Source organism: Protopterus annectens, chromosome 2.part1 (assembly GCF_019279795.1).
Source record: "Protopterus annectens isolate FY-2018-M chromosome 2.part1, PAN1.0, whole genome shotgun sequence".
Classification (NCBI taxonomy): Eukaryota; Metazoa; Chordata; order Ceratodontiformes; family Protopteridae; genus Protopterus; species Protopterus annectens.
Genome location: NC_056729.1, coordinates 1,917,596,119 through 1,917,624,095, shown reverse-complemented (window position 1 = coordinate 1,917,624,095; position 27,977 = coordinate 1,917,596,119).

Genomic DNA, 27,977 nt, shown 5'->3' with positions numbered 1-27,977 from the left:
TTTATAAAGGTTTCATTTAAGGCTGAGGTGGTGGCATCAAGTGACATGGATTTTAATATGATCCGTCTATACTGGGACAGAATATTGATAAAGGTGTCTTTGTTAAATTTTGTTGTATTGCATATTTGGTTATGAAGTTTGTTTTGTCTTGTATACTGTAGTTTCTGATTGCATTGGTGGGAATGTGGTCAGTTACGGTGTCTTGAAGACATCCAAGTGATTGAATTATGTTTGGCTCATTAGTAAGGATTCAATCCAAAGTTGAGTGTCTGTCAATCTTTTTATTGGTTCTAATGGTGGAAGTGATTGGCTGTGTAAAGCCAATATTTCAGAAGTATGATGACTGACAATTAAAAGAAATTATGCCTATAGTAATTAGTTCATCTTTTTTAAGTAATTGTATGGATTATTTTATTAAAACATAGATTGCTTCACTCTACAGAGTGAGATCAACTGTGCATCAGTAATACATTTCAACTTGTTACATACATGCTAGGCCCACACCACCCAAACACAGACAGACAGACAAAGGCACACAATGACACAGAGTTACTTTGATCTGTGAGTACCAAGCTTTTCAGCAAAAAGAAAAGAGAAAAAAAGCTTTAATTTCAATTCTGCTTAAATATTTAAGTTGTGTGTGTTGAAAGTTCTTTGTTCTTCTCTACTTTATTCCATGTTTTATCCAAACAAGTTATTTGTTTACACTTTTTAGTCTGTTATTCTTGGACCTTAGTTTTGTAGATTAATTTGCAGTTGTGGGAAGTTTGTGTTTCTATATTATAGATCATTTCTATCTTCACAGGAAGAATTACTTGTAAAAACTAGCAGTTTGTATTTTGAACCCTATTGGGCCTTAGTCTCATTCACAGTTGTGGCAGGGCTGTATACTACTACTGTACTTTTTGAGCCTTATTTAATCATTTATTACTGCATTTTTTCATAAGTAATGCTACTGGTAAATTTCTGCATAGTCTGGTGCCTTAGGGACAGTATTGTCATTTTCTCCTCCAGGATTTGCATTTCATTTACTGTGCTGGCATTCCAATTTTGTTCCTATGTGGCTTTATATTTTCCTTATCATTTACATGCTTAACTTCTCACTTCAGTGCCTTCTCTCCCCCTGTTCATTGTATCTGCCCCATCCCCCCACTAAGACATTAAACTAAAGTTTCTGAAATTCTAACCTTCCTGGGGTCATTCACTTGTAACTCAGGGAAGCTGCATTGTAGTGCTTTTCTGTTCACCTGTTGTTTGTGTTGAGTCCCTATTACATAATAAAAGTAACAGTTGATCGAATGGCATTTTGATGAACATGACATTCGCTGAATTGTTCTTACTGAAATTGTATTATGGTAGGGATCGGGAAATTAGCCCTTTCCCCACTATAATGCAATCTCAGAGTTGGTATATATAATTAGCTGAGGTTGTGGATAGTGCAACCCCACCACATGAGGGGGGTTTCAACAAGCCATTCATTAAAGTGACGGTTCAATGATATAATATAGACACATTTGTGTCTGCATCCCCTCCCACTAAGACATTAAGGTAGAGTTTCTGAAAGAGCTCCAATGTTGTTTTTATTTGACTGAGTCACTTTCTATCTAGCGTGCTTGTTTCTTGAATTTTTTCCCGACCTACTACCCTTTTCTTGTTGTGGATTTATAAGGCTGTGTCTCTGCCCACCTTCTGTTATGGTAATCTGATTTCCAGAGTCCCTCCCTCCCCTCTTTCATTCCTAGTATCTGTTGTATAAACTACTTAAGCACTCTTCTCACTCATTTCATACATCCATGCCACAGAGTAGCCACCTAACAAAACAATATTGCTACGGAGTAAACCTCCTTTACTACATATCGTCTCCTCATTTTCCTAGACGTCAGTAAAGCATGAAAGTTCTAGCCTGTGTTCTAGATATGTTTTACTTGTACCCAGTGACATCCAGGCAAAGCTAACTACTTTTGTTTGTTAAACCACATTTGCTTAAGTTGTTTTGAACGATCGCTATGATTTACTATTTTTATTTGAGCATTTCACTGTGATTTTGAAAAAAAAAATGCTCCTTCTCTCGCTGTTACTGCTGAAATTCTGTTTTGAAATCACCTTCAGCAACGAATTTCTGGACTGTTGTTTAATTAGCTTATGGCAGCATTGTACTTGTGAGTCTCTTCTATTGTGTTTTTTTTCATTAGGTTCATAGGTGCATAGATATGTACTAGGCTAATGACCCTGGAGCATTTACAAGCCTAGCACATAGAAGTGCCCTGGCATCGTGCCACCCAGTGTTAGTTCCCAGTGCGTCTATCAAGTCGAAACACTGGAGTGATCCCCGGGGTAAATTTTCTATTACCCATCCATTCATCAAGATTTCTCTTGAACAGGAACAGCGATGTGCTCTGCTTGACATGTATGGCAAGTCTATTCCAGAGCATGGGCAGTCTCTGTGTGAGGAACCTGTCCCTCCAGCACCTTCTGTTGATTGCGTTAATGAGGTTGAGGTCTCTGGAGCATGTGGTATGGTGGGATTGGGATTTCTTTAGATGTAGCATTTCTAATAGAGCTGGGTCAGGCATGGCTTTGTAAGTCAAACAGAGATCGCCTCTAAGTAGGCAATATGAGACAGATAATTGCTGGAGTCTTTTGAGTCTGTCCATGTAGGACATGTGTTTAATGCCTAGGATTTTCTTCGTGAGGTACTTCTGTGGCCTCTCCAGCTGTTGCAGGTATCTAGTGAGGTACATGCCAAATGGGGCATTATATTTGATGATTGGTCTAATGAGGGAAGAGTAGAGAGATATGATGACCTCTTTCTTCCTGGATGCAAAACCCTTGGTAATGAGATGTGCCATATAGAAGGACTTTCTGACCACAGTGGCAATGTGGTGGTCGAAGGAGAGATTGCTGTCAACCTGCATCCCCAGATCTCTTATAACGCCTTCAGTAGTCAGTGGGCTCCCATGAATGTGGTAATTAGTGGGAACTGAGTTTTTACCAAAGGGGATGAAGGCGCATTATTTGGGATTAAGCTTAAGGCCATGGTTTCGACACCAGTAATTGGTCTCAGTGAGGCCTTTCTGTAGGATGTCTGCATCACTTGAGAAGTTAATAATGACTCTCAGCTTGCAGTCATCTGCAAACTTGTTCAGCCAGAATCCATTTGTGTTGGCCTGAACTTCTGAGAAGTAGATGCCAAACAGGAGAGGACCCAGGACTAATCCCTGTGAGACTCCACTTATGACTGGTCAGCAGTCTGACTTGAAGTTTGCTACTTTCACACCGTGTGTTCTGTGAGCCAGTTTGCAACCCATCTAGTGATCTAGGGGTTGATGCCTAGTTTGGTGAGTTTATCAATAATTCCCAAGTGAGGAATGATATCAAGAGCCTTGATTAGGAGGACTGGGTTTATTCATCATGTGGCAGAAGGTATGTGCCTGGTCTATCTGAGTTGGGAAATGCACCAAAGAGCTCATAGTGTAGTTGTTTTATTGTTCAGAGGGCTCAATAGTTAGCTTTGTCTGCGTTTTTTTTCTGTACTGCTATAGATTTGGAGATTTTGCCCAGAAGTGGTCACCATGTAGAAGTGATTAGCGCTGCTCTGTACAGTAGCAAACACCTAGAAAACTAAATTTCCCTATAGAATGGTCCATAAAACTATACCCTGTAAAGCAGTAAATATAGGGCAAACACCTTGTATGCTCACAAGCTTAAAGCAACTAGTTGGACATTGAATGGCAATAACTAAAGATTTAGTAGAATTCAGTATTGTGTAAACATTAAAATTAGTAGAATTTAGTTCTGTCTATCATAATATGACCCAATAACACACCCTTATTACTCTGTATTGCAAAGAGCATTTAATAGCCTTTTAACCCCAATACACTACCATCTTGTAGCTCACCAATCAAAGGACTGGACAGCATGGATATGAAATTTTCTAACTTCTCTCTTGACAGATTTCTGGATGTGGACATCTTGAGACAATGTAGAAATTGTCTCATGTTTCCTGGCAACCACTCAGTCCTTAAAGGAACAGAGTGTGCAAGAGGTTTTCTTACATGATGACAGTGGAGGCAAAACTCTTGTATAGAAGCACATCAGGTTACTGAAACCATGCACACAACACCAACCTCACATAGCACATAGCACACATATAGATTAACCTATGCTGATGCACTTAAAAGCTATCTTCCTAAAGATCAACTAGACTGTCTGTTGGCAAAACTCTTCCACAGTGAGCCCAAAGGCACTCAGAAAAAACAACACCTAGCACCAAACATTCAGTCAATCTCAATGGAGCCCCAAACAGTAAGCCCCTAATACTTCTCAGGACTCTTGGCATAGGGGATTCCATTGTAACACATACTGATGCCCCTTTAGTCAAACTGAACAAGTAGAAGATAACAGGTAGCTGTTTATCTGGAGCCAGGATTTGCCAGCTAATGCATCCACTCTAGTTATTACTACTCAGGTACCAATATGATTCCATCATAGTCCATATAGATGTAAATGACCTGAGACATTCCACCCTGTGATATATGAAGAGAAACATTATGGAGCTGTCACACTATGCATCTCCCATTGGTATAAGCCTGGCACTGAGCAGCATATTACCATCACTGAGGATGATGCCACAATATGAGCGGAAGATGATTGCTTTTAACAACTGGCTGTCTTTCTGGTGTAATTCTAAGTGGATCCAAATATTAATAGTAGTGCTTGTTTGACTTTCTGTTTTCTGCCTTACTCAAAAGCTGATCTCTGTCTACATTTATTTTTTTCCCACCTTCCCAACTTTCTGTGGTTGTGCTTTTAAACTTGGTGGCTTTTAAGTTGACCGCTCCTACATCAAATCTGATTTTGGGAACTTCTCCCATTCTTATCTCATCAGATCATTGTATTGAGAACTGATAACCCAACCCTCTTAATCTCTTAAACTTGAATTATCTTCTGTTTCGTATTTTTCCACTTACAAAAAAAAAAGAAATTACATTTTATTCAGTTGCATTTACTGTATTTGTGTTCTTAAAGTGGTTGATGCATTTAGTCTGCTGTATTTATTACTGCTTCTTAGTAGCTTGATTACATTGTAACTGTTATTCCAAGCCTCTTAGTTCTGACTTAAGCACGTGGGCTCCAAACTGGTTATCTTGCATAAGGAAGGTTTGTGGTCTACACTCTTGTGGCGGGAGAGAATAGCCTACACCTTAATGAGCTTGGAATTGCTGGTTGAATGTTAATTGTGTCTGCTATTCTAAAAGTGTTTTATTTCTGGTTTAAGTACTTGTGCTCCAAACCAATTATTTTACATTGCAAATGTTTCTGGTCTATACTCCAGTGAGGGGAGAGGGTAGCCTCCACCCTTCTGAGCTGGGAATTGCGAGTGAAGGATTATTGAGCTTGTTATCCTAGGTGTCTTTGTTCTGGTTTAAGCACTTGGGCTCCAAACCAGTTATTTTATATTAGGAAGGTATGTGGTCTACACTCTTGTGGCAGGATAGGATAGCCTACACCCTACTGAGCTTGGAATTGCTGGGTGAAGGCTTATTGTGTCTGTTATTCTTTCTTTTAATCTGTGTAGACATCGATCTCTTGCAATTTAAGTTTCCCTTAAAATACCCTTACTTTCTAGACAGATTTTTTTAAACTACTAGGGCATTTATCTTGTGCATAGTTGAGCATTGCTCATCAAGTTTTTTTGTCATTTCAGCCTATTCAATATTTAAATTTTCCTCACTCCTCCCTAATAAATCAGTAGCCATGGATCTACACTTCATGACTCTCTCTATCACAAGTCTAGTTGAGATGGGTATTCTGAGGGATTGTAGCAATTGCCTCATATACATTGACAACCCATGTATTCTTAATAAAAAAGATAAAGTATGCAAGAGGTATAAAACAATTTAACTCTGGAGGTAAAACTCTCTCATAAACCAAAACTAATCCTGTAGGGGTTGTCAGTGACACTTGCACCACACCTACTACACAGGGTAAAGACCCTACACATAAAACCACGTATGCTGAGGTACTTACAGATAACCTTATTAAAGCACTAACTCCTCCTACACAGCACAATAAAAAAGGGGTCCTCAGACATCATGTAAACCTTTGTTAAAATACCACTCATAGTTACACATAGTAACACTCTAGCCAATGCCTCTGCTGCTAAGCCCTTATGGCAAAACAGTGCATAGACAAATTTCCTGGTCACTGGTGATTCTATAGTGAGGCACACCAATGTCACCTTCATCAGAGTGAGTAAGAAGAGAGTCATCATTAACTGCCTTTTAGGAGCCAGGATTTGTTAAGTCAAGGAGGCACTCAGATAATTGAACTACAGGTACCAGTATGACTCTGGCATAGTCCATGTGGGTGTTAATAACCTGAGACATACCACTCTTGACTATATGAAGCCAGGCATGATTGAGCTTGCTGATTATGAGTCTCAGGCAGTTATGAGCCTAGCATTGAGCAGCATACTACTTTCTCCAAGGATGATGCCATGTTAACAACAGAAAATGATTGATTTTAACGATTGGCTTAGCTTCTGTTGTCAATCTAAGTGGGTACAACTGATGGCTTGGGAGAACATGGTTGACAGCCCATGGTACTTTGCCTGGGATGGTCTGCACTTAGCTCCTCTAGGCTTTCAGACATTGGTAATGATCTTTTCCATCCCACAGTGCCTTTTTTAGGCAATAACAAACTGCTAAACCTCACAACTTAACGGAACCTATGAAGGAATATCTGAAGGTTGTACTGCTCAGTACTAGGAGTCTTAACAAGAAACCTTGCTCTTGGCAAGCCTCCCACTCCCTGGAGAGTGTAGGCATCTGTTTAGTAACAGAGACGTGATTTAAAGTCATGCAGAGGACCCCCTGCAATACAAGGTTATAATGCCTTTCATACCTTTAGACCAGCTACTGCACAGGATGGAAATAAAGATGGAGGAGTCTCAGTCTGTATTAAAACCAATCTCGCATCTAGACAAGTCAGCGAGTATGACCCACTAGAACTCAGGCATGTGCAACTCATCATAAACAGCATTTTGTAACATATTCCTGCAGCCTATGGGTCCCCCTCTATGTCCCAGAAAACCCATGCTACCTATCTCAATATACAAGAGTCCTTCACAGATCAACCCAGTCCTACACCACTTGTAATGTACAAGCCCAGTGATTTCTAAACTTTGTTAATATCAACATCCTGGAACAGTTGGTCCATCCTCCTACCAGGGGTACAAACATCCTTGATCATGTACTTGCAAACACAGAGGAGCCAATGTTTCTCACCCAATGTAATGCCTTTGTTCAGCAGATCTGTCCATAAGGCAGTTTGCTTGAAATAAAAATTATATCTGGGGATCCAGTGTAATCAAAAACCTTTAGGATCAAAGGATCAATGGATCATAAGGGGTTACTAGGCTAATGGCGCTAGGGTCTTACAAGACTAGCCAAGTGCAGCCACTTTCTCCAAGAATATCAAGGTATTAAGCAGGACTACATCAACAACTATTGCCCCTGTCCAAGAGGGACACAGATGAAACTCTCAGGGTGAATTTGTGGTTTCCCATCCAGTCATCTAAATTACACTTAAATAGGGTCAGTGAGGGGATCTGCTTCATCTGAACTGGAAGTTTGTTCCAGAGGAGAGGTAACCTCTGTGAGATATATCTGTCTCTCCAGCTAGTCCTGTTGATGTTACATACTAGGATGAGTTCCTAGAGCAAGTGCATCATATAACACTTGATTTATGAATGTGAAGCATTTCCATTAGAGTAGTTCTTCAAATCAGTCTCCAGAGCTGTGGTCAAGGGTAAGGCAGTCCATACAGCCTATCTGGGCCTCGCTAAGGCCTTTGACACCATCCCCCACTCTGGAATCGTAGATAAACTTACTAAGCTGGGCATTAATCCCTACGTCACTCAATGGGTTGCTAACTGGCTTACTGACAGAACCCAGACAGTAAAATTAGCTGACTCCAAATCCAGCTCCAGACAAGTGACAAGTGGAGTACCTCAGGGTTCAGTCCTGGGACCACTCTTGTTTGGCATCTACTTCTCTGAAGCACAGGCCAACACTAAGGGACTCTGGCTAACAAAGTTTGCAGATGACTGCAAACTGGGAGCCATTATTGAATCCCCAAATGATGTGGATATTCTACAAAAGGGCCTTACAGAAACAGATGCCTGATGCCAGAGCCATGGGCTCAAACTTAATGCCAAGAAATGTATAGTTATCCCCGTTGGAAAAAAAACATGTACCCATGAATTACCACATAGGTGGCAGGACACTAAACATCGAAATTGTGATGAGAGACTTAGGGACACAGGTGGACAGTGGTCTCACTTTCAATAACTACATTGCCACAACAGTCAGGAAATCCTTCTATGTGGCACACCTCATCACTAAGGGCTTTTCATCCAGAAAAAAGGAGGTCATTGTCCCACTGTACTCATCCCTCATTAGACCCATTATAGAGTATAATGCCCCATTTGGTATGTACCTCACAAGAAATCTGCAACAGCTGGAAAGGCCACAGAAATACCTCACTAAAAAAATCACACACCTAAAGCAGATGTCTTGTACTGACCATCTAAAAACACTCCAGCTATACTCTGTGGCATATTGTCTACTCAGAGGCGATAGCTGCTTAACATACAAGGCCATGTCAAACCCTGAGCTGTTGGACATGCTCCACTTAAAGAAATCCCAATCCCTCAGAACCACATGCTCCAGGGATCTAAACCTTGTCATCACAATGAACAAAACATGCTGGAGGGATAGGTACCTGGCCCAGAGACTCTCCATACTCTGGAATAGACTGCCCATACATATCAAGCAGAGCGCCTCATTGACCCTCTTCAAAAGGAACCTTGATAATTGGATGGGAGATAGGAAATTCACCCTGGGGATAATGTCAGTCGCCCTGCTAGACAGGGGCCTGGAGAAGTAAATATTGTGGGAAGAAATATCCAGGGAATTGTTATGGCTAGGCTTGCATAGGCCCTAGGGCCGATAGCCTAGTACCAACCTATGAACCTATGAAACTATGAAGTGAATCAATATACATCAGTAACAAATATACCAAAAAGGTGGTTAAGCAGAATGGCATGAGTTCCTTCATGTACAGATAACCATAGACAATGTCCCACACCTTATCCTAGAGACTATAAGTTGCTCTCTGTGTCCCATAAAACCTGTAGCTCATACTTAAACCTATTGGAGACACTCACTGTTCAACCAATACCATAGTAATCTTAATTATCCTCCTATAGACAGGAAAAGCCACATGCCCCACAATTTTCAGGTGCAGAGCGTACTAGACTTTATAAATTTCTTGGACCAGTTAGTGCATGTGTTTTTTAGAGGTACAAACATATTGGAACTGTTACTCACAAATACTGAAAAATAATGCACCTCCCTCCTCCCCACTCTGTTATGTCCTCTTTGGTAAGGTCAGAGCACGAAACAGTCTCCTTCAAAATACTAATCAATTCTGTAAACCCAGCAAACCCTGTAACAGAAATTGCTCCAAGGCAAACCTTTTACTATGTGATAGTAACCTGTCAAAATTTCAAGCCCCTCCAAACCCAGATAACACAGCAGCCTATGCAGAATTATTGACAGAAGCTGTGTACAACCATGTCAGTGTCACTAACTCAAAAAGCAAACCACCCTAGTGGAATCCAAAATTAAACAGGTTAATCAAAAGGTCAAAGCCATAATTAGGAAGTATGACACTAGATAAAAGATAAAAACTCTCTCATAAAAATGAATAGACAACTAAGGGGACTAATTAAATCCAAAAATTCAAATTTTGAGGTAAAGATTGCATCCCAGGCCAAGGACAACTATAACACCTTCATTACCTATGTCCAAAATCTCAACGGGTGCATGCAACAGTGTGCCAAACTGTTGATAAATGGAGCCACATTCATTAAACTGGGATATATAGCAAACCTGCCTGACAAATTCAAATCTAAATTTACCCCCACCTGCCCCCACAGGAAATACCATCTAACACAATCCCTCCAACTATCGGTAGTGATCAGTTCTTAGATGATCTCTATAAGGCCAAAAAAACAGCTTTGATAGACCCCCAGTAATATCCCAGGATGCTTCCTAAATATCCTGAAATATGACCTATCAGAGCCATTGGTGTCACTACACAACAATAGCCTCTGCACAGGCTTTGTGCCACATGAATGGAAGATTGCAATGGTGACTTCTCTTCACAAGGACAGACATTAATGTATCTCAGGAACCACAGGACCATTAATCTGACTAGTCTTATACAAAGCCATTGAAAGAATTCTCATGGAAATGATTACCAAAGGTGTTATCCACCCTTTGTAAATAGCTCAGTACTCTGTATAGTGACATCTGTGCTAATGCATAGTTATTTATATAACTATATCTGTAAAGAGTGTAAATAATATAAGAAGTCTTACTACTGTATTTAGTTACTATATTAGCTATTTTGACATTATATAATATATTTAAATTATATTCTGCCTGACATTGTTGATATTATATAACTTAAAAGATTTTGAATGTACTTCATGTTTTGCAGGTTTTCTTCTTGGGCCTCCATTGAAAAGGGGTCTTTGAGTTCATTTCCCTATTAAATCAACAAAAGTTTAGCATGTCAAAATGCTAAACATCGACAGCTAAACTCCGAAATGGCAAAACCGCGAATGGCCACCTAAGCAAATTTTTTTCTCAGGGAAAAATTTTGCTTGGCTGTTACCAAAAATTTGCCCTTTTCCCCAATGTAGAGCGATCTCGGTGTTAGTATATTTAGTTAGGGTGTGGGGGGCACAGCCCACCCACATGGGGGGTGTGGGGGCAAAGCCCCCACTTAATTAGGGTTTAAAGGTTTTTGTGGTGTCCATCAGCCAAGCAATTTTTTTCCCTGGGAAAATTTTTTGCTTAGGTGGCCATTCGCAGTTTTGCCGTTTTGGAGTTTAGCTGTCAGTGTTTTGTATTTCGACTAGCTAAACTTTTGTCGATGTAATAAGGAAGCTTTGAATCCAACCTGACTTCCCTGGTCTAGATATGTAAAATAAATAAATAAAGACCCAGTCTGGTTTTCTGAATGGCAGGCCATTCATATTGAACCTGGTAGACTTTTTTGAGAAGGCCACCAAACCAATGGATGAGGGTAAAATGGTCCACAGTGCATACCTTGACCTAGCTAAGACATTTGATGCAAAAACTCAAAGACTAAGGCATAATTCCCTATGTCCCTATGTAACTCACTGGATGGCCAGCTGGCTCATAGGCAGGACCTAGAAAGTTAGGATTGGTGAGATTACCTCCACAAACAGGCCGGTCACAACTGGAGTTCCCCCAGTGCTCTGTGCTGGGTCCACTCTTCTTTGGCATCAATTTTTTGAAAGTCAAGGCCAATGTCAAGGACCTCTGGCTTACCAAACCTGCAGATGATTGCAAGCTGGTAGCAATCATCGAAACCCCACAAGATACTAACATGTTACATGAAGGTCTAACAAAGACAAATGACTGTTGTTAAAGTAAATTCAATACCAGGAAATGCTTAATAGTACCGTTTGAGAAGCTGTCCACTCAGGGAAACTACCTCATTGATAAAACACCACATAAAGAATACACAGTAATCTGGGATTTGGGGATTTGTGCAGATAATAACCTAGCTTTTGACCAGCATGTGTCTAGGGTTGTAAGAAAATCATTCTATGTCACTCAACTTATAAGTAAGGGCATGATATCTAGATCCAGGGAATTCATCATGCCACTGTACTCAGCCATAATCATACCCATCACTGAGTTTAACCTACCCTTTAATATGTACCTGACCAGACACATACAACAACTGGAATATCCCCAGAGGTTGGTCAGAAAAAGAATGCATGTTGTAAACACAAAGTTCTATGCATATCTCTTCAAAGCCTCATTTCTATACTCTGTTTATTTCAGAGTGCTGAGAACCAATTTATGCCTAGCATACAAGGCATCCTTGAATCCCACTGTAATGCACCTTTTATATATCTGTCAAACAAACAGCATCAAAATTATTAGCTCTAAGGATTTAAACTTTCCTTGCAACTTAACTCATTCAAGACTATGGTACATTTTCATATACTTCCAGTACACACCCATAGCTCCTTATGGAATTCAGACCTTTTTTGGGTCTGTCTTCTTTGACTAAGTGACTTATCAATTAATAATAGAAAGTATTAAAAAAGGGAAAGGCATAATTAACAAAATGACAATGAGATTGTTAGTCTAGGATGTCCAGTAGTAGAGAAATTAATCACTTTTTGCTGCTTATTATTCATATTTCATATTTATGTTCATATTTTTTAACAGAGACCTACCTGCCATTAAGGGGTATGGTGTGAGATGCCATGGTGGGAGACAGTAATATTCACTATCAATATCCATTTATATCACACTTTACAGCAGATATTGCTGTTTGTTATCAATTATGAAAATCAGCAACATTTTCTGATATACTTAATCTTTCAACTGAAGTCACTTGCAAACTATTGCATGACATCAGGTACAACCTTGTAGAAGAAAACTAATTAATATTCATATTGTAAGTTGCATTTCTTGAATGATATTCCATGTTAATTATATTACTAATTATTAATTTAAGCATATGTTTTCATATTTATGTAAATATATCAATAAATGTGCACTTAGAGGAGAATTTCTTACTGTCATGTCAAAGTGTATGTCTGGTTAACAAAAGTGTTCTAACAATATATGTCTAGGTTGTAGTTTTCAAGTGATGACAATTTGTTTGTGAACGTTTAGTAAAAGATATAATTCTGTGTTTGTGTGCATTGTAATATAGCATTTATGGAAAGACTATGAAAGCACTGACTATTCATACTGTAAAGAATGCTTCTTACTGATAACATTGCTATTTGCACAGTTTTAATAGCTTGTATTGTTCACAAAATATGTACATACATGTTAACATGTTTTTTAAGTTGATTTGCCAGAAAATGTTCTGAAATGCAAGGATATGTGTAGGCTACTAGAAGTGTGACGTTACATACAACATAAATGTTATTGTGTTGAATAAATCATGCCAGAGGGATAGGTATCTATCTTTGAGAATCCCCATTATCCAAAATAGGAATTCACATCTGGACCAATGAATGGGAAATCATCCCTGTCTGACACCTATGTCTCTAATGGACAGAGGCAGCCATAAAATCATTCCCTAACTAGCATATACCCCCTTAAACTAACTTCTAGGGTACAATAACTCATGAGATACAGTTTGGTTGCATGGCTAGACTTATAAAGGCCACAGTGGTCATTAGCCTTGTTTACCCCTATCAACCTATGAATTGTATTGTTTCTTTCAGGATAAAACATAAAGCTGATGCAACTACAGAAACAGCTATTTTGACTGCTCATATTAACTACCAGTTAAAGGACTGTACCATCTATGAAAAATCTAACTATGAAGGATAGCCTGGAGTCTTCTTTGGTGGCAATGGGTGTTATATCATGACACAAACCAGAACTATGCAGTCTGGACAAAACTTCTGTCATTCCAGTGAACCAGGGCAATGAAAACATGCCTGAAGATGGTATAAATGATTATATGGACTGTGATAAAATGAAGAAGTGCATTTAGTAGCGGCTGTAATAACCCCTGTGATACAAGCAATACAATGAAATAGCATTTTTAACACAGATAAACAGCTAAGCCTTCAACTTGATTGTGACAGCAAAGTAAGGCTGTTAGAAATTTTGAAAGTAAGTAGATTCAAAAGGCATCTTCCTAGCAGAATAAGAAAATGGGCACTGCATAGTGATCCCAAGAAATCTGATAAGATCCCAAGAAATCTGATAAGGTAGCAATTCCCATAGAAGTCAGCACACATTAGTTAATGGCACAATGTTTAAAATGAACTGTCTGCTTTTGACACTAAAATTGTAGTTAGAAATATGATTTATTTGGAACAAAAAGCGATAAGTAATATGTTTGTTTGTTGTGTATGTTGGGGAGTGATCAAACAGCTAAGTCTTCTATCGCTATCACCGATAAGAATGTTAATCATAGAAATATAAAAATTGAAATGTGTGCTTTAAAATAAGTTGTTCTAGCATCTAGGCTAATTGTGTAAGTCCTATGTCATTGGATTAAACTGAGCTAGTCAGGTTTATTGTAGTTTAGAAGGAAGGGAGATCAAAACCCTGTAATACTGTGCAGGCATGACTGACTTTGTAAAGTGTCTTCTGCTGTGTATGTACAGTATTACAAGCAGCCAAAAGTAGAAATAATGCATTAATGATGACGGAAAAGATTATCCATTTACACATGTAGAAATTCAGACAGTTCTAGGAAACCTGCTGCATTATGTGATTGTAAACAGTGTTTAACTCATGTAGTATTAGGAAAATACTTTCCCCATTTTAGAAGCACTGTTGAAAATTTAGGGTGATGATGAATTCAAATACACATTGTGGCAAGACAATGAACTAACATGAAAGGCATAGAACAGAAGCTTGATAACATATACTTCAATGGCGGGGGGGGGGGGGGTACTCTAATATAGAGATTCAGAAATAAACCAGAAGGATTTGTAAAAAGATTACAAACACAATCTAGAATTTGGTTGTGTTTAGACAGTAACAAGAATCAGGATATCAGAAGCATGCCCTAATGTAAGAGAAATGAAAAACAAAAATGTAAGAAATGTCATTACAGGAACTGACGATGAAATAGGAAACTATAATGTAAAAATAACTTCAACATAGAAGTATACACAGAAACTTAAAAGACATGCCAGTACAAGAAAAAGAGGTGATAAAAATAGAAAAAGTAAAATACCCATGTAAGGACTCTCAGGGGAAAGTGAGTACAGATAACAAGATAAACAGAAGAATGCAAAATTCTGAGCCTATTTTTCGATAGTGAAGCGTGGAATGAAGACAGACTGTAAGTAAAATATATCTGTAATTCAAGGAAGAAGAAAAACTGAAAATAATTTTGTTTTTACATTCCCACTACAGAGAAAGAGAAACAAATGGAAGGCAGACAAAGTGATAGGGTGGTAGAAGGAGTGCAATCTATAAAAAAAGAGATCACTCAAGAGGCCTGGACTGACAGCAAAGACAGTAAAGCAGAAGATGATTTTTTTATTTAGAACTTCTCTTCATAGAGGAAGACATAGGAGAAACAGCAGTCTTATGTTTTTGGGAGATCTACAATTTTGAGGGGGAGAAGCCATACATTCTAGCTCATAGCAGGCCATTGAAGAAAGTAACCTTGAGTGAGTGAAATATGACACAAAAACTTTAGTTCTTGTAGTTCTGAACCTGGAAAACCCGCTGGACAGAAATATCCCCTTTTTCTGGGGTGGGGCAGGGGGCTGTCATGCAAGTGGCTTGCTGAGAATCACACATTGGGCCAAAGGGGAAGGAATGGATGAAACACCCTGAGCCACAGGATGCAGCTCATTAATTCCTCTGCACTAACTGCCTGATATTAAGCAGGGCATGAGGTAATGCAGCTAAGATTGTAGGCGAAGATAGTGAACAGGGTGTTCCCATTACTTCTTACTTCCATTTTGAATTAAAAGATGACCTCCTATGTGGAGTAAGCAAAGAAAATGAAGAAATGTTGCACTGGTTACTAGTACAAAAACCAAGACAGCCATAATGAACCTAGTCTATATTCACATGTTAAGAGGTCAGCTGAGTAAGGACAAGACTATGGCAAGAGTACTTTTCCAGATTGCAAGCCATAAAGAAACAGATAGAGAGTATTTGTAATGCTTGTCTAAAATGCCAGAATAATGTTTCTGTCCTGGATATAAAAGTCCCTTAATCACTGTATCTATCATGGAAGTCTCTCTCTTCTCTCATTTATGCACCATGTGGTATATCAGGTAAGAAGCCCCTTTCAGCACTCATTATTTCTATAGCAGTTACAGGTTTTACAGGCTCAAGTCACTAGCCCAAGGCCTAACCCTTCACAGAATGCACCACACACATCCACACACATACTAATACATCCAGGGCCAATTTAGAGTGTCCAATCCACCTCCTGCATGTCTTTGGAATGTGTGAGGAAACTGGAGCACCCAGAAGAAACACACACAAATGTAGAGAGGAAATGCAGACTTCATACAGAAGGTACCCCAGCTGAGAATCAAACCAGAGAATCTCTTGCTGTGAGGTGACAGTGCTAATTGCTACACCGCTGTGCCACCCTTATCATAGGTTCATAGGTATGTACTAGGCTAATGGCACCTGGAGCCTTTACAAGCCTACCCCATAGAAGTGCCTGGGCATCATGCCACCCAACGTTAGTTCCCAGTGCCTCTATCAAGTAGAGCCACTAGAGTGATCCCTGGGGTGAACTTTCTATTACCATCATCTCATCAAGATTTCTCTTGAAGAGGGACAGCGAGGTGCTCTGCTTGACATGTATGGGAAGTCTATTCCAGAGCATGGAGAGTCTGTAGGTAAGAAACATGTCCCTCCAGCATGTCCTGTTGATTGTGGTAATGAGGTTGAGGTCACTCGAGCGTGTGGTGTGGAGGGATTAGGATTTCTTTAGATGTAGCATTTCTAACAGAGCTGGGTCAGACATGGCTTTGTAAGTCAAGCAAAGATTGCCTCTAAGTAGACGATATGAGACAGAGAATAGTAGGAGTCTTTTGAGTCTGTCCGTGTAGGACATGTGTTTAATGCCTAGATCCTCTTCATGAGGTACCTATGTGGCCTCTCCAGCTGTTGCAGGTGTCTAGTGAGGTACATGACAAATGGGGCATTATACTCGATGACTGACCCAATGAGGGAAGAGCAGAGAGAGAGATGATGACCTCTTTCTTCCTGGATGCAAAACCCTTGGTAATGGGATGTGCCATGTAGAAGAACTTTTTGACCACCGTGACAATGTGGGGGTCGAAGTAGAGGTTGATGTCAACCTGCGTCCCCAGATCTCTTATATAATACCTTCAGTGTTCAGTGGGCTCCCATCAATGTGGCAATTAATGAGAACTGAATTTTTACCAGAGGGGATGATGACACATTTTTGGAATTAAGCTTAAGGCCATGGTTTCGACACCAGTCATTGGTCTCAGTGAAGCCTTTTGTAGGATGTCTGCATCACTTGGGGAGTTAATAATGGTTCCTAACTTGCAGTCATCTGTGAACTTAGTCAGCCAGAGTCCCTTTGTGTTGGCCTGGACTTCTGAGAAGTAGATGCTGAAAAGGAAGGACCTAGGGCCGATCCCTGTGGGACGCCACTCGTGATTGGTCAACAGTCTGACTTGGAGTCTACAACTTTCACACTGTGTGTTCTATCTGTGTGCCAGTTTGCAACCCACCTAGTGATACAGGGTTGATGCCTAGTTTGTTGAGTTTATCAAAAATTCCTGAGTGAGGAATGATATCAAAGGCCTTGGCCAGATCGATGTAGGCTGTATGCACTGCCTTACCTTCATCCACAGCCCTGGTGACTGACACAAAGAAGTCAACCATGTTGAGCAGGCATGATCTCCCTTTCACAAAGCCAAATTGTGTGGGGTCTAGAGTTTGGAGATTTCCTGTATCTTTGTTAATCAGGTCCATGATGATGTGCTCCATAAGCTTTACATATCAGACTCATCAGGCTAATGGGGTGATAATTCCCAGGGTCTGTAGTTGCTCCCCCTTTATGGAGAGGGATGACTGCAGCAGTGCGCCATCTGATAGGGACAAAGCTTGAGGTGAGGCTGTGACTTGAACAGGGCACATAAATGTGATGCCAGTTCACTTTGTAGCTCATGTAGAACATAGCCAGGGATATTATCGGGTCCCATGGAAGCTGTATTCTTGGCCTTGGACAATGCAGCTTTAACCTGTGCTGCAGTAATGCTGGGTGCCTGACATTCTTTTGGTATTGTGATTGGTCCTTTGTGGGGGGAGAGGAGTAAAGTTAGTACTGAATCTGTTGGCGAGTATGTTGGCAATATCTGTTGGCTCACTATGGAAGGTACCATTGTGCAGTAACTCAGAGCAAATCTGGGTATTGCCACGGAGGTTCTTGATATAACTATAGAATGGTTTATGATTGTTTTTAGTGTCACAATTCTGCCTTCATAGCTGGCTTTAGAGGATTTGATGAGGGATCTCAACTTTTTGTTGAGGCTAATAAGGGAGTTTTTTCAGTCTTGGGACTTCACCTTTTTCTGCAACAATTTCTTCTTTCTGTTGCAGAGTTTATTAATGGCAGGAGACCACCAATTGGCTTCCTTTTTTTGGAGGAGAGAGTCTTGGTTCTGTTAGGTACGGTTAGTTCCATGCATTTATGTACATGTTCGTACAGTGCACTGGTGTACGATTTGGCAGTCATGCAGCTATTTTCCATTGTCATGGGTGCTATGAAGTTAGCCACCTCTGTTTCTAGGAGCACAAATTCAGCTTTGGAGAAGTTTTCAAGGTGGTTACCTTTGCTGTGTGTGGGGGGGGGGGTGGGGGTGTGGGTGAAATGTGGATTTCCATGGTGATTAGTTTATGGTCAGATCTGACCAGGGAGGGATTGACTACTAGTGAAGAGCAACGGTCACCCATGTTAGTAATAACCAGGTCAAGGATGTTGCTTCCTGTAGTTTGGATCAAAATGTGCTTGTCCAGGGCATTGGAAATGATGAATTCCAGGAAGTATCGTGCCAGTGTATTGGCGCTTGAGTAGTTCTTCCAGTTGATGGAGGGGTAGTTGAAGTCTCCTAGTATGAGAGTGTTGGGTTGGACATTGATAGATTCCAGGGTTCTTAGGAACGTGGAGTGAGAGTCTAGGGACATGGTTGGGGACCTACAGCAGGCTATGACCTGGATCTCTGTCTTACCCACTGTTAGTTGTACCTGACGTATCTCAGATGTGTTAGGTTGGGCTACTAGTCTGGCAGTGTGCATATCCTTTATGAATATGGAGACACCACCGCCTTTGGAGCTACCGTCCATATTTTGGGGCCAAAAGATGTGGAATGAGTTATAGCCTGGTAGCACAGGAGTACTTTCTGCCATTTTAAACCAGGTCTCCATTACAGCACAAATGTCGATGTTCTCCATTTTGAGAAGTGCTTTGAGCTAGTGCATCTTGAGATTTAGACTTCTAGTGTTGAGCAGCATGACCCTCAGATTGCATTTATAGCTGTTACAGTGGTAATTTGGCCTTTGTAACACTGCCTAAGAAAGGCACTATAGGGATGGCAAGAGCCTTAGCCAGTAACCGGAAATCCAGGGGTGACAGATGCAGGCCATCTCTGGCAAAGCATCAAGGTCTGTCAATCATGTTGTTCCAAGCACATAGATACTGGATCCCCTTAGAATGACACCAGCAATGTAGCCAATTGTTGAAGTTAATCATTTTTTGTTTGCACTGCGGTATCATTCTGGGTGATGATAGGATACTGCTCAGGGCTAGGGTCATATCTGCCTGGGCCACATAATCCGAGAACTTCACCATGTCTCTTTTCATGTAGTCAAGAGGGGTGCATCTCAGGTCATTCACACCCACATGGACAATGACAAAGTCATACTTGTACTTGTTGCGGAGTGACCTGAGTGTGTGTGTTATGTGTTGGATTCTGGAACCTGATAGTGAGCTGACTATTACCTTCTCCTTATTCAACTAGTGAGTGGGACATCTGTGTGCCTCACTATTGAGTCACCTATGATTGGTGTATTGGGCAAGGTGTTTAGCCTTAGGGGCTTAAGTTGAGGGGCACACTGTGTAGGTGAGCTATATGTCCTGTGGTCTGTGTTATGTTTTGATGGTTGAGTACATTTCTGTGTTGGAGGTCTCTGCTGTTTGGGTAAATTTCTAGTGAGAGCCTCCATGAAGGTGGGTGTGTGGTTTGTGTTTTATGTGAGAGATGTGATGGTGGGTGTTTTGGAGGGCTATGTGTCCTATCTGGTGTGGTGCAGGTGTTGACCTTCTCCTCTTGACCAGCTAGTCTGGTCTTAGCCAGAGTATGCGTATCTTCCAATTTGGTGATATAAGTGCATCTCTCACAAGTCTGAATGTTGGGAGGTAAGAGGAGAGGGTGACTGTGTACATAACGCCATTGTTACACTGCCTCAGAATGCCCATGTACACCAGGAGAAAGCACACAGAACTTCCCTTTAATCATGCCAGAACTACTAAGTACTGAAAAATCAGTGCTGATGGCACTTAGGTGTGCTACAATAATTGCTATAAAAACCTGTTGAAGTGCAAAGCGATTAAGCTATTTGAAGTGCAAGAGAGAAAGAACTAGCAAGATTCAAAGGAAAAACTGAAGAGCAGACTTTCTGGCACCAGTAATAGTTTGCCTCAGCTTGGCACCGCTAGACAGAGATTAAACAAGCGTAAACTCATGCAAATGTGAACTTTTAAACCAGAAAGCTGAAAGGGATGGAAAAACTGCCCAAACAGCCAATAACTTATATTTCTGGGCCAGAAACCACTCCTCTTGTGGTAGATAGGTACCTAGTGCTTACTACTCCCACTGATAAGTTAGAAGGCTTCCCTCCAACACAGAAAGGCTTGGGGGGGGGGGTCTCAAAAGCTTTCAAACAAGTCCTGTATACAGCAAATCTGTATCTAGACTAGACTAGTTACAGGGAAGGCGGAAAATGCTTAGAACTTTTTTTTACAGAAAAGCAGCTAAAATAGCAGTAAAACTAATTTAAATGCAGTGCAAGTTAGCACACCTGAGTGGGTAGCAATATTAATGCAAATACAGTTTAAATGAATGCAGTTAAATTAAAAAAATGACTAAAAACAAGTGCAGAAAGCAGTAAATTAGGAAAAAATCAAAATGGAGGCACTTAGAGAATCTCTTTCCCCTTCCTGATGCTCTTGCAGTCTGCAGCACACCAAAACTGGATCCACTCAGCTTAAACAAGTGCAAACCCATACAAACGTGGGCTTTTAAACCAGAAAGTTGAAAGGGATGGAAAAACTGCCCAAATGGACAATAAACTACAATTTCTGGACCAGACACTACTTCTCTTGTGGTAGATAGACTACCTAGTGCTTACCATTCCCACTGATAAGCTAGAAAACTTCCCTCCAACACAGAAAGGCTTGGGGGCTCAGAAGCTTACAAACAGTCCTGGATACAGCAAATCTGTATTTGGACTAGACTAGTTACAGGAAAGGTGGCAAACAAGTGCAAACATGGGCTTTTATATCAGAAAGTTGAAAGGGATGGAAAAACTGCCCAAACGGACAATAAACTGCACTTTTTGGACCAGAAACCACTCCCCTTGTGGTACATCAGCTACCTAGTGTTCACCACTCCCTCTGATAAGCTAGAAGGCTGTCCTCCAACACAGAAAGGCTTGGGGAGGCTCAGAAGCTTTCAAACAGTCCTGCATACAGGAAATCTGTATGTGGACTAGACTAGTTACAGGAAAGGTGGGAAACAAGCTTAGATTTTTTTTTTTTTTTTTTTTTTTTTTTACAGAAAAGCAGCTAAAACAGTAGTAAAAACAATTCAAATGATGTGCAAGCTTGCACACTTGAGTGTGTAGCAGTATTAATGCAAATACAGTTTAAATAAATGCAATTCAATTCAAAATGACTAAAAACAAGTGCAGAAAGCAGTAAACTAGGAGAAAATCAAAATGGAGACACTTAGAGTATCAGAAAAAAATGCCAGCAGATATATAAATAATTCAGTCAAGCAAAAATTAAGACAGTGCAGAACTCTGAACAGTTAAAAAGTGCCAAAAAATATACTTATCAGCTCTATATTTCCAGATTGTCTGAGAAGTACACTCAGTCAGAACACATGGAGATTCTAGCATTGGAAGTACAACACAGGAAATACACCTCAGGCAATGACAAACAGTTAAGATGGTCTGGCTCAACAACCCCCATCTGAAACTAGTTTCTGAGCTGTCCAGAGAAACAATGTTCAGACAACAACAAAGGACAGAAACAATACAGTAAATATATAAATAAAGCAAATATATAAATATAGCACCGTGCAAACTGAGTTGCAAAAAGTATACTTATCAGTTTGGAATATAAGATGGGAAAAGGTTTCAACTCTACTCACAGACAGGAGAATTTAGCTCTCTGCTATATCAGTTCTGTACAAATTCACAGAAATGCAGTGCTCTGAATACTTGGTGGACTTAGAACAGGGTTTGATGAGGGTTTTTCCACAAAAACCCTAAATGTAAAATTACTGGCCTGAAGCACAAGTGTTAAAACCAAAACTAAGACTCATAGAATAGCAGATAAATTTAATTAGGCTACTAACAAGCAGTAATAAGTACAGAATAAGAGCACTTGAACACTTAAAAGCACACAGACCAGCAAACTAAGGTAATAAAGAAGGTGGAAGACAGTTACAGTAAGAGCAGCTGAATAAAGTAGTTTTTTTTTGTTTTTGCTAGTGGAGAGGGATGGAATACAATACAATTAAGAGACTAAGGGGTTGTCCTTCCCTAATGTTCTCTCTGTACACACTAGATAGAGCTGAAGAGATTGGACTGGTAGGAGTGTCTGAAATCAAAATATGATCTCACTTACTCAGTTGAGTGAGCAAATGAGATGGACCCAGGAGGAGTGTTCAAACACAAATGTACAGAAGGGACGGGTAATTCCAAAGTCACCAAGATTAATACCACAACAAGAACAGGGAGGGTGGGAGACTAAATACAGAGAGACCACAATATTCAATGAAACAAAAAAATAAAATGCAGTACTATCTGTAACACTGCAAGTTTATACTTAACTCATCTTGTAATACACTTGTTTGCAGGTAGATAGCAGCCAGCCAAACAGCTCAGATATTGAGCAGAGATAGATTCACAGATATGTGACTAACACTTATAAGCATAGAAAAAACATCTAGGCTAAGAGTTAAACACTGAATATCAAAGAATTGAAAACAACAATAACCCCCAATGAAACCAGTTTGCAACACTTGTAGCAGGCTAACTGCAGAGAGACAGAGAGACCACAATATTCAATGAAAAAAATAAATAAACAGAAAAATAAAATGCAGTACTATCTGTAACACTGCAAGTTTATACTTAACTCAGTTTGTAATACAGTTGATTGCAGGTAGATAGCAGCCAGCCAAACAGCTCAGATATTTAGCAGAAATGAAAAATCATGGAAGTACCATTATATTATTTTGCTATGGTCATCAGGTTGCCGTTAGTAAAATCAAACAATGGATATTGGTACACCTTAGCCTTAATGCAATATCTTACTTTTCCAAAAATACTGTCATTATGTATAACTAATTCTAACATTATAACAAGAATAATGTTATTCTCCAGACTGGGTATCCCTAAGAAGCTATTTCCTGAGCAAGGTACTCTCTTTACGTTAACGTATTGCATCAGACATGGCAGTGCTTTATAGTCAGACAGTTGACAACATCCATCTGCCATCTGCATCATGATGAATTTGCTAAAAGTTTTAATAATCCATGCTAAGGAAAATTAAAGATGCAGATAGAAGAATTTGGACAAGTTGTTACCCTACTTACTGTTTGGTATTACAGAAGAGACAGAACCTTTATCTGGGTTTACCATTATTTGGTCTTTTGTACAGCTGTCATCCTTAGAAGACTGCTCAACATTGCTTCATTCCTAAGAAAACTTGGTAAGAGCAAATCACACCAATTAAAATGTGATAGAATACTATGTTATTTTGCATGCTGGATTAAATCTGCTAATGCAGATTATAAAAGCAACATGCATTGAGCCCAGGGAAATGCAGCAGAACATTTATGACAAGAATCCCTGGCATAAAGAATTTAACACAGGGAACAGGTACTACTGCTATTGCATTCTAGAGAAAACAAATTTCTGGTCCAATGGCAGGGGCTGTTTGAGGTAATGGAAAGAATAAATGTATTAAAATATAATGTTAGAAAAACAGGAAAGTGAAAAGTACAGCAAACTTTCATAATTTTACAGTGAAACTAGGGAAGGAAGTATCATTCTTCAGAGAGCTTACAAAGAGAATGTTTGTTACTATCAGAGCGACATGGAGTGTATTAAGATGAATCCTTGTCAAAATACAAAAGGCAGAGGGTGAGAGGATGTTTTCATTATGAAATAAAAGAATGCTGTCTGAAATGCCTTTGAGAAATAAATTGATAGAACATAACTAAACAGATAGAATGTAACATTAATACTGCATCTGCAATGGAAGTTGGACCAGGGCCTTAAATATTAAAGTATTCTCAAAACAGTAAATGAAGAGCTTAAGAAAATGCTCAAATTAGATATGACTGAAGGGTCGCTGAGTGACTGGACTGACCCAGTAACTGGTAGCCCTAAAAGCTGATGAAACTGGCTTTAGGAAAATGAATAGCATTACAAAGATTTATAGCTATCCCATACCAGAAAAAATAAATGGCTAGAATACTTATGAAAGGGAAGATACTTAGCAAAAGCATTAAGACAGGGAACACTTTCCTTTCTGTGAAAGATGAAAACAGCTTTTTTAACCCCTGGTGATCTATTTCAAAGTACTTTATTGCCATTTGGCAACCACAGAGGAAAAAGTCCCTCCTTATTCGAAACAAGTAAATTGGGGAACTAGTGAAGTCTCTGAAAGCAGATGTGGCAAAAACAGCCATCAAAGCTACAGATAACCATGAGGCATTTTTCAGTTATATCCACAGTCTTAAGGGCAACACCCAACAATATGGAGGACTGGTTGTGCATGGCATCACCTATACTGACCCTGAAGGTATAAAAAATTTGCTGGTTGACAAATTCAGATTAGATTTCACGTCCCCATCACCCTCAGTTCCCCCTCAAGAAATACCCTCCAGCACTCCACCACCAATTATCAAAAAAGAAGTGGTGGCCACTGTGCTCTTTTAAGGTAAAAACAGCTTCAATGGGGCTTGACGATGTACCAGGTTTCCTTTTAAACAGCTTTAAGAAGGACTTATCAGGGCCTTTAAGGTCTCTATTTAACCAGTCTCTGGACTAGCTTTGTCTCAGTAGAGTGGAGTATAGCAACAGTCATCCCTCTGCATAAAGGTGGACCATCTACTATCCCAGGAAATTACAGACCCATAAGTTTGACTTGTCTTATATATAAGGCCGTGGAAACAATAATCATGCACCTGATAAATAATGCCATAAGAAACCTCCAAACACTGTTTTTGTCAAAGGCAAGTCATGCCTACTACATCTGATGGATTTATTTGAGAAAGTCACTAAGACCATGGATGTAAAACAGTACATACCAACTGTCACTTGTCTTGTACATATGAATAGGACAAACAGGCTTGGGAGTTCATTTAAGTAATTTATTATATGTACAACACATCAGGATGGATCGCAGGAACACTAAACTTAAATCAACTAACTGACTGACTACTACACACTTGCATGCTATCACTCTGCTCACTCAAAATGGCACTCTTGCTTGCACGTGCTCAGTACTTATATGCATGGGCTTACTGAATGGAATGCTTCTTAAAGGTGTATCACACACTCTGATCTACATCCACCCTCTTTCCTGAGATGTCTAATATAGGCAGTGACATTTGAATAGGCATGCAATTATACAGACAATAATAAAGAAAACAACAGTAATGCCCAGGTTGTCGTGTATCTGAAACCAATCTCATAATGTAATAGTTAGGACTGGGTTTAGCAACAGGGTCAGTCACTAGGGAATCTTTTGCTTAACCACTTTTGGGCATATTCACAGGAACAGGGATTGCTGACAGAATGTCCTCTGGAACAGGAACACTGGACAAGTCACTCTGAGAATTAGAGTCTTTATTACAGGCAAGATGCTGTAACACTGTCTTAAACACCAATAGTAAATGTTTCAGAGTCCACCTAAATTCCATTCCTTGTGATTCCATGATGTACGATCTCGGCTCTTGACACAAACTTTTCACAAATCTGATGGGATCAAAACCTTTTGACATCTGCATCTTCATTATCTTCCCTTCTTTTAATGAGCGGAGAGGTTTGCTGGTCTTATCATAGCAGGACTTCTGGGGAAAATGCTTTTTCAACAGTTGGGTTTTCACTGCTTTGTTGTTTTTAGCACATGGAACCAATAAATTGCTACTGATTGGTAATGTGGTTATGGTTTGTCTCGACATAAGTCTCTGGGCAGGTGAACCGAGATGATCATCACGGGGAATGTTTCTGAGATTAAGCAAGTTTAGGAAAACATTGGTATTGTCACATCTGGATTTCTCTAACAGCTGTTTTACACTTTGAACTGCATGTTCAGCCAAGCTGTTTGACAGTGGGAACTAAGGACTACTCATAATATGAACAAAGTCCCATGTTTTAGCAAATTGTTTGAACTGCTGACTTGTAAACTGTGCCCCATTGTTAGAAGTGACTCTGGAGATTACCATGGACAGAAAAATGTCTCTGTAGCTTACTAATGGCAGTATTGGACATTATATTAGTAAGTAGGTCAATCTTGAACCAATTTGAATAAGAGTCTAGTAACACTAAATAATGAACATTCTACTCAAAGATATCTGCGGCTACTGTTGACCAAGGTAGTTCAGCAATCTGTCTTAACTGAAGTGGTTCTTTCTGTTGATGTGGCTTTGTACTATTATGTACAGAACAAGATGAAAGTACTTTCTCAATATCTTTGGACATAGAAGACCAAAATACTAGACGTCTTACCCTTTGTGTGGTAGAATCAGTTCTTGGGTGCCCATGATGCAAGATCTGACTGTAGTCTTGTTGTAAGGAGTTTGGAACAATCACTTTTAGACCTTTCATGATGATACCACTATCTGACAAAATCTCATCTCTGTAGGGAAAATACAGCTGCAAATCTATTGGTAAACAAGATTGTTTTGAAGGCCATCCTCGACTGATAAAGAGGTTGAGCTTTGAGAGAAATGGATCTGAAGCTGTGTGAGTGCTAAGCTCATTAAGACATGTGGAATAAATATTTCTCACTTCCATGACTTCAAAATCAGGTTGCTCATTGTCATGCTGTTCTATGTTTTTTCTGGGTGATCGGATAAGGTATCAGTCAGATAAAGAAGTTTGCCTTTTATACAAATATGATTGAAGTTGTCCTTTTAGAGTTTGAGCATCATGTGTTGCAATCTAGTAGGAGCTGTGTGCATTGGCTTTCTCAAAATAGTGACTAAAGGTTGGTGGTCAGTTTCTATCTGGATAAGTCAACCATAAATATAATCATGAAACTTTGAACATGCAACCACAATTGCCAAGAGTTATTTCTCAGTCTGGGCATACTGCATCCCGGTTTGGTAAGAGTTCTTTATGCATAGGCTACTATCCTCTTGAAGAATGACTGCAGGTAGACCAAACTTAGAAGCATCACAGGAAAGAGTAACTGGTTTGTGAACATCATAGCAGCATAGAGTGAGTGGACTGGCAATTATCTGTTTCAGGACATCAAATTTTCTTCACTGTTGTTGTGATCAGGACCGGGTTATATCTGTGCATGTCAGCTCTCTTAACAGTGCTGAAAGTTGGCTTAAATCTGGAATGAACTTACCTAAATAGTTGACCATGCCAAGAAAATGTCATAAGGCTTGAACATTGTCTGGAGCTGGCATCTCAAGAATAGCTGTTTGCTTGGAAGAATCTCACCGTAATCCTGAAATGGTAAACAAATGACCAGCATAAATAACTTCTCGTAGCCTGAATTTGCACCTGAGGATTCAGCTTAAGATTCTCTTCACATGCTCTTTCCAGAACTTTCTTGAGATTTCTATCAAGTTTGACTTCACCATTGCCTCCTGCAACAATATCATCTACTATATTAGCACATGGATAGCCAGAAAAAAATGTGTTGCATCGCATGTGGAAAGACTACACTGGCAGAATTTATTCCAAACGGCATACTCAGAAATCTGTACCTCCCGAATGGCGTACTGAATGCGGTTAGCAATGAAGATTTTCTGTCAAGCAAAATTTGCAAAAATGAACTCTTTGCATCTAAGACAGAAAAAACAGTGGCATTTAACATGAGGACAGCAA